At 43.8% G+C, this 7,869-nt stretch overlaps 2 long non-coding RNA genes across 2 annotated transcripts; both read left to right on the forward strand.

Moving 5' to 3' along the window:
* LOC144766780 (uncharacterized) lies at positions 1-863 on the forward strand. The gene is made up of 3 exons (XR_013597925.1): positions 1-53; positions 161-242; positions 738-863. It is a non-coding gene; the product is annotated as an uncharacterized LOC144766780 (long non-coding RNA).
* Positions 864-5,961: 5,098 nt separating this feature from the next.
* Positions 5,962-6,824, forward strand: LOC144766781 (uncharacterized). Its single transcript, XR_013597926.1, has 3 exons — positions 5,962-6,014; positions 6,122-6,203; positions 6,699-6,824. It is a non-coding gene; the product is annotated as an uncharacterized LOC144766781 (long non-coding RNA).
* The last annotated feature ends 1,045 nt before the right edge of the window (positions 6,825-7,869 follow it).

Here is a 7,869-nt window from a genome sequence, read left to right on the forward strand (position 1 = left end):
TGTGACTATCCTAAAGGGACAGACCGTTTCTGTGTAGTCACATTTGAATTGTGGTAAGAATACCGCTTTTTTGTCCGCCATCTATTTTACAGAATAGGTGCCTTCCCCCCTTTAGAATGCCTTTCCTAATGATCCCTTTTGTATATACTTTTTCCTTTAGTCTCTCTCCGACAAGTAACGTCCAATACATGGATATTAGCCCAGACCTAATGCCAAGTACCACGAACATACCAATCTCCAAGGTAAACAATCCATAATGTCGAGAGAGAGTAGCATGTCTTATCTAATCACACATTTTTTAATGTGCGCAGTAACGGAACATCTTGCTTGCCCATAAACATCACGGATAAACACCGTCGGCAAACCACGTCAAGCTACCGTTATAGTCCCTCACCTACACCCCCACACAATAGCTCACCAATTTTGATTTTCAATTGACTCACTACTGCATGAACCCTCGGAGTGCGAGATCACCGTGTATGTGTTAAACATGACCACACACCGAAGCGTTATGTCACAAGACCTCACGTCTGTGCACCACCACCCAAGGGCAACCACTCACAGCCTTGGAGTGACACATTTCCCAATTTTTTGGCGTCACCACTACACAATACCATTACGTGCGAACCCAGACGCACGGCACTACTGCTTGTTGGTTGCACCTTGTCACCATTTGCAGTATGTAACAACGGCAAGATGCATTACTGATTCTGTATATGTTATTCTTGTATCATCAGCCCTGAAGAGTCGTGTTGACTCAACTGTACACGACGAAACACGTGTCGGCTTTGCATAACATTTCTTGAGTCTGGAGAGAATAAACCATCTTCTTGCTGTATCAAGAACACACCAAAGAATCTGCTTCTGTCTCCTTAAATACTCATCAGTCAATGTACTGTTTGTGATACTTTTTTGTAGTAGCGAGAGCACAATTGTATATATTTGTTTAGTCCCTTGACTTTTTAGACGGTTAAGGGTGTTTTTCCGCCTGCTCTTCACGCACTACATTGCAACCTGTCAGTTTACATTCTGTAACGTATAACCGAGGTAGTGCGCCTGAGAGATCTGAATTTCTAAAAACCCCACTGAAGTGTTTCTTGAGTTTGCAGATTGGGCGCCTCCACGTTACATTTTGAACCACTAGACCTCAATTTGTACGCTTAACTGTCCACCACACCATGGACAGGGACAGAGCAGCAGCAGATCTTTTTGAGAACCTGGCCAAGGGCATGCCCACACACCAGGCATCAGCCACGGCAGGTCCTGCACGCATAGAGGGTTTAAGAGAAAAGTTTTTTAAACTTGAAAAACTAAAGAAACAGGAAAACTCCCGTTGGTGGGACGGAGCAACCCTGAAACATTACTTGAAACTCAAACTAGTTCCCAGAGGGCTACGGTCCAACATCTTCCCGACCTATGATGATCTAGACCGGGATCTCATGATCAAATGGGAAGATTCACTGAACCAGAATTCCATCACACTAATAGATATTCTCATTGAGAGTGCTGATCGGAAGACCGCCCTACTACAATCAGAAATCTCTGTTGTAGAACAAGAGATCAAAGACTTGAACAAACCTGAGGCCACTGTTAAGAATTACACCATTCTGGATGAAATTCTTCTGAAACACCAATCCGAAATCCAGAGCAGGAAGGCACGTCAAATCAAAAGGGATGAGGCAGACTATAAAAATGGCAGGATCTACACTTTTGATCGCAAGTATGACTCCTTAATCCCGAAACCTAAGGCAGGCTCACAAACCGGCAGGACCACCACCACCAACTCTGCCAATTCCAGCACCACCTCTCTGAGTTCTACTGGACTCAGCGACATAGAGAACGAAATTCTGGCCAACGCAGAACCTCATAATTCAACGTTTTTTTTAGAGATGCAACGAGTAAGGAGAGGCAACAGGACTCAGCCACCAAGGGCCGCTACAGACCCAAACCCCACAGGGGGAAACGCAGGGACAAGCGAGGAATATCGCAGGAAATTGAGGTCAGGAACACAGAGGAAATAACCACACTTGTTGACACAGTACAAGTCATAAACCTTTCCTCACTTCCTTTGACACCCGATATGATATCCTTACTCAGCAGAGGTTTGAACTTCAATCCCTACTCCACTGGCGACATATGTCAAACCAAAATTGATGTCTTTAAGTTCATACGTAGTCTCAAACTCAAGAAACATTTTGCTGGATCACATGAAGTGCAGAAACAACCTAGACACATCCCTACTGTATTTGACAATGTACCTTTGACCATTAAAGATGTGCAATCCACACACCTGCTTCTTTCTTTGACAGACAGGGAAGATAGTCCACTTGAAATGGAAAGGCTCCTTGAGGAGCTTGACGTCGAGACCGATTACAGTATCACGAGTGGCCTTAAGAGTAGATCCAAATGGACTCCAACACTGGCGGGGGGCAACAATATTGACAAATTCCACAGACACGTCCTTGAGGATCTCAATAGTACCAACATCAAGAACCTTGACACCAAATTTAGATATAGAGACAACCTGACCAAGGGGGAACGGTTAGCACTCTCTATTCTTAGCGACAACCACAACATTATCATCAGGGAAGCGGACAAAGGGGGTAACGTGGTGGTCATGGATCTCAATGACTACAACAATGAGGTCCTTGGCCAACTGAGTGATGACTCTTGCTATGAGCCTATTAACCATAACCCTATGGGTCCATTAACAATACTACTAAATGGACTCCTATTGAACTGGAAACAATCTGGTCTACTTGATGACAATGAGTACTTGTATCTCAAAGTCTTCAGACCTACGTATCCTTGGCTGTATACCCTACCCAAAGTTCACAAAAATCTACCATTTCCACCGGGCAGACCGATAGTATCGGGGATTGGGGGCCCCACCGAAAGAATCGCAGAATATGTGGATCTTTTTTTGGGACCTCTAGTCAAGAACCTTCCATCTTTCGTACAAGATTCAAAACACATACTGAACATCATGTCAGACCTGGAGTGGCAACAAGATACTAGACTGGTAACTTTGGATGTGGTGTCCCTGTACACCAGCATCAATCCTGAAATAGGCATCAGTGCAATTACCAAACTTCTTTCAAATAGACCAGCTTCACTATGGGCACATACCAACATGCTGCTACACATGATGAAGATTATCCTAGATAATAACTTTTTCATTTTTAATCGGAATTGGTACAGACAGAAGAAGGGAGTAGCCATGGGCTCGAAATTTTCACCCTCCTTCGCTAATCTCTTTATGGGGGCCTTGGAAACCGACCTAATCTGGGGTACCAAAGGCGAACCATACATTGACTCCATAGTCTACTGGGGGCGATACATTGACGACTGTTTTCTCTTATGGTCAGGATCCGAGGAACTTCTCCAGTCCTTCTTTAAGTATCTAAACAACAACTTATGGGAAATCAGTTTCACTATGCGCCACAGCCTTACCAACATTGAATTCTTAGATCTTGAATTCTATGTGAAGAATAACCAATTGCATTCCAAACTATTCAGGAAACCAACCTCCTGTAACTCCATTCTCCACGCTTCGAGCTTTCACCCTGAGCATCAGTTACGGTCTATCCCATATGGAGAATTCCTTAGGGCTAAACGTAACTGCAGTGAAGCAATGGAATTCGATAACTGTATCATGAACATGAAAAACAGATTTCAAAAGAGAGGGTATTCGAGCTCTTCCCTTCTGAAAGCAGAACGTAAATCCAGAGTCATCTCTAGACCAGATTGTCTGAAAGCACGTACGGAGGTTGAGTCCTCCAAACAACAAATCAGACTGATCACTGAATTCAATGCACTTAACTATCACGTCAAAAAGAGCTTCAACAAACACTGGAAAATCTTAACGGATGATCCTGTTCTTAAAGAGTTTCTTCCGAGCAGACCATCCATCACATACAGAAAGGGCTTCACCCTGAGAAATAAACTAAGCCCTACAGTCCCCCACAACACATCTGTTCGGGACTGGTTATCCACACGAGGTCTTGGTTTCCACAAATGTGGGTTTTGCTCCATGTGCATTTGGGGTAAACATGGTACTAAGACTTTTAAAGGCCCTGATGGAGTTATCTACAAAATTAAACACAACATCACGTGTCTGACTAAATTTGTAGTATACATAATAGAATGCCAGTGTGGAAAGATCTATGTAGGCAGCACCATCAGGACATTTAAGGAAAGAATTTCTGAACATATAAGAGCAATACAGAGGAGAGACCCCAAATACCCTGTGGCTTTACACGTAGCAGAATGTCAACCATTGGGAGATGATATCAAAGTACGTGTTTTCGGCATAGATGTGATTCCCCTCGACATCAGAGGGGGCAACCGCGAACTGAAGCTCAGACGTAGGGAGGCGACTTGGATCATGCGTTTACAATGCGTGGAACAGGGGCTCAACTACGACCCTGAGCTTCAATTCTTCTTGGGCGACTAGGCAGCCGTCCGGGGGACCCTTCTTCTACAAAGACTTACTGAACCTCTAATGTTTGATCTGCGAGGAACTCACAGTGTCAAATACAGACATTTCCAGATATACTTACAATGCACTATGAAGCTAATGAAGATAACTACTACTTGTACTGTGTTGATGCATGATCTCATGAGCGGCTGTACTATGTAATACTTCTGACCAATACCCAGGTCTAATATTGTTAAATGATCATACTGTTCAAGAAACTAATTGTAATGTATTTTGAATCCATTGATAAAAATGACACGCTCACTAACGAGAGGTGCGGGTGGGCACTTTCACTCTAGAGGCCATCACAACTTTCTGTCAGCTTACAGCACGGCACATCTGGCCACTGAGCATGCATCAACCCAATTACTTAGATCACTGAATTCACGATCTTTACCTCGTTTGGGTCTTGTGATCCTAGTACTTATGTGCACACTAACCACCATTACGCGCCTCCTGTTCTAAACCATGTAGCATTGTATGGCTCCATTCTCACCTCTTCATCCGTGATGAGAGGAACTCTTTTTCTCATCCAATATAATGTTCCTTGGAATTTTCCAGCCGTGAACGACATGGATTTTCCACCCTCAGACACCCGGTAATGTGTTACATTCACGTTCTTAACGGTCTACACCTGCGACCCCTTTTTTACTTTTTTACTCTCAAACTACAAAAAAAGCCCCCCTATTTTAGGCAGGCTGAGACATTACGAGTTCCTTTATGAAACGACTTTCTTTTTCGTCCTAACTGAGACGACTTCTGCATAGAACTGAGTACATATTTTGTGATGCACTTTTGCCACTTAAAGATGGCGAACCCGTTTTTCCACACCACTGTCTACGTGGACATCTTTGATGTCTACCCTTTTCTATAAAGTAACCCCTCCCATCTGGTCACGTGTCCGTACAGAGAGACGGCGACCGGGAACCATAGGAGGAGGGATACCAAAACTTAGGTAAGCGGTAACGAACTCTCGCTGTCACCACTGCATGTTCTAAAGCCCACAGTACTGGGCTTTCTAAGAACTAACACGCGCTCTTGTTTCCCGTTTTTCAGCGCACCGCCTCTTTAGAGACGCACCCGTCTCTAGCAAGCCCAATATAAGACGGATCCCCTCTCGGCTACCTCCTGATACACCAGGAGTCAGGTACTTCCTTAACTTAGTCCTCTATAGACCCATTTCTTCCAAAGAAATAATATGTCTTTTTGTAACATTGCGCTATTACGCGCATTTAGTTGTTAGAACCTGACACACCAGGAGTCAGGTACTTCCTTAACGTAGTGCTCTATAGACCCATTTCTTCAAAAGAAGTAATATGTCTTTTTGTAACATTGCGCTATTTCGCGCATTTAGTTGTTAGAACAAACTTGATTTTTCTTCCCTCATTTTTCTTTCTGCGATCCCCTTTCATACAGAGTGGACAAACACGAAGATTTCTGACATTCTAAACGGCAGATTGCCATTTCATAAGTACTTTCTATGTGACTATCCTAAAGGGACAGACCGTTTCTGTGTAGTCACATTTGAATTGTGGTAAGAATACCGCTTTTTTGTCCGCCATCTATTTTACAGAATAGGTGCCTTCCCCCCTTTAGAATGCCTTTCCTAATGATCCCTTTTGTATATACTTTTTCCTTTAGTCTCTCTCCGACAAGTAACGTCCAATACATGGATATTAGCCCAGACCTAATGCCAAGTACCACGAACATACCAATCTCCAAGGTAAACAATCCATAATGTCGAGAGAGAGTAGCATGTCTTATCTAATCACACATTTTTTAATGTGCGCAGTAACGGAACATCTTGCTTGCCCATAAACATCACGGATAAACACCGTCGGCAAACCACGTCAAGCTACCGTTATAGTCCCTCACCTACACCCCCACACAATAGCTCACCAATTTTGATTTTCAATTGACTCACTACTGCATGAACCCTCGGAGTGCGAGATCACCGTGTATGTGTTAAACATGACCACACACCGAAGCGTTATGTCACAAGACCTCACGTCTGTGCACCACCACCCAAGGGCAACCACTCACAGCCTTGGAGTGACACATTTCCCAATTTTTTGGCGTCACCACTACACAATACCATTACGTGCGAACCCAGACGCACGGCACTACTGCATGTTGGTTGCACCTTGTCACCATTTGCAGTATGTAACAACGGCAAGATGCATTACTGATTCTGTATATGTTATTCTTGTATCATCAGCCCTGAAGAGTCGTGTTGACTCAACTGTACACGACGAAACACGTGTCGGCTTTGCATAACATTTCTTGAGTCTGGAGAGAATAAACCATCTTCTTGCTGTATCAAGAACACACCAAAGAATCTGCTTCTGTCTCCTTAAATACTCATCAGTCAATGTACTGTTTGTGATACTTTTTTGTAGTAGCGAGAGCACAATTGTATATATTTGTTTAGTCCCTTGACTTTTTAGACGGTTAAGGGTGTTTTTCCGCCTGCTCTTCACGCACTACATTGCAACCTGTCAGTTTACATTCTGTAACGTATAACCGAGGTAGTGCGCCTGAGAGATCTGAATTTCTAAAAACCCCACTGAAGTGTTTCTTGAGTTTGCAGATTGGGCGCCTCCACGTTAAATTTTGAACCACTAGACCTCAATTTGTACGCTTAACTGTCCACCACACCATGGACAGGGACAGAGCAGCAGCAGATCTTTTTGAGAACCTGGCCAAGGGCATGCCCACACACCAGGCATCAGCCACGGCAGGTCCTGCACGCATAGAGGGTTTAAGAGAAAAGTTTTTTAAACTTGAAAAACTAAAGAAACAGGAAAACTCCCGTTGGTGGGACGGAGCAACCCTGAAACATTACTTGAAACTCAAACTAGTTCCCAGAGGGCTACGGTCCAACATCTTCCCGACCTATGATGATCTAGACCGGGATCTCATGATCAAATGGGAAGATTCACTGAACCAGAATTCCATCACACTAATAGATATTCTCATTGAGAGTGCTGATCGGAAGACCGCCCTACTACAATCAGAAATCTCTGTTGTAGAACAAGAGATCAAAGACTTGAACAAACCTGAGGCCACTGTTAAGAATTACACCATTCTGGATGAAATTCTTCTGAAACACCAATCCGAAATCCAGAGCAGGAAGGCACGTCAAATCAAAAGGGATGAGGCAGACTATAAAAATGGCAGGATCTACACTTTTGATCGCAAGTATGACTCCTTAATCCCGAAACCTAAGGCAGGCTCACAAACCGGCAGGACCACCACCACCAACTCTGCCAATTCCAGCACCACCTCTCTGAGTTCTACTGGACTCAGCGACATAGAGAACGAAATTCTGGCCAACGCAGAACCTCATAATTCAACGTTTTTTTTAGAGATGCAACGAGTAAGGAGAG

This window comes from Lissotriton helveticus, chromosome 7, assembly GCF_964261635.1.
Source record: "Lissotriton helveticus chromosome 7, aLisHel1.1, whole genome shotgun sequence".
NCBI lineage: Eukaryota > Metazoa > Chordata > Amphibia > Caudata > Salamandridae > Lissotriton > Lissotriton helveticus.